Here is a 527-nt window from a genome sequence, read left to right as displayed (position 1 = left end):
TGCAGCATGCTCAGCACTCTGCATGTGCAGGCACCATACCCACTGCAGCACTCCTGCCTGCTCAGTGGGATGCGCGTGGGCAGCGAGCAGGCAGGATGGGCAGCAATGCCCAGGCAGTGTGCGGGCAGGGTGTGCGGGGCAGTGCCCTGGCAAGGCACCAAGTGCAGGATGGGCTGGCAGCAGCCCTTGCCATGTCCAGAGACAGGCAGCGAATGGGCAGTGCTGAGGGTAGCGCGGGCAGGCCGTGCACTGGCAGGGTTGTGTGCATGGGCAGCTTGGGGCAGAGCACAGGCAGTGTGTGGGCAGCGCCCTGGGAGTGTGGGCAGTGTGCAGGCAGTGCCCGCTGTGGTTGTGGGGCAGGCAGGGTACTGCAGTGTGTGGGCAGTGTGGGGTCCGCACTCCTCCCCCCACAGCCCTCACGTGGCACATGCAGGCAGTGACCCAGTTCCGGGCATCCTTCGTGGGCCCCTCTGGCAGCGGGGCCGCCCCCAGCCCAGCGCCTCCTGCCGCCGGAGGCCCGCGTCCCC

Source organism: Geospiza fortis, unplaced genomic scaffold, assembly GCF_000277835.1.
Source record: "Geospiza fortis unplaced genomic scaffold, GeoFor_1.0 scaffold85, whole genome shotgun sequence".
NCBI classification, from domain to species: Eukaryota; Metazoa; Chordata; class Aves; order Passeriformes; family Thraupidae; genus Geospiza; species Geospiza fortis.
Note: the sequence above shows the minus strand (reverse complement) of the source record.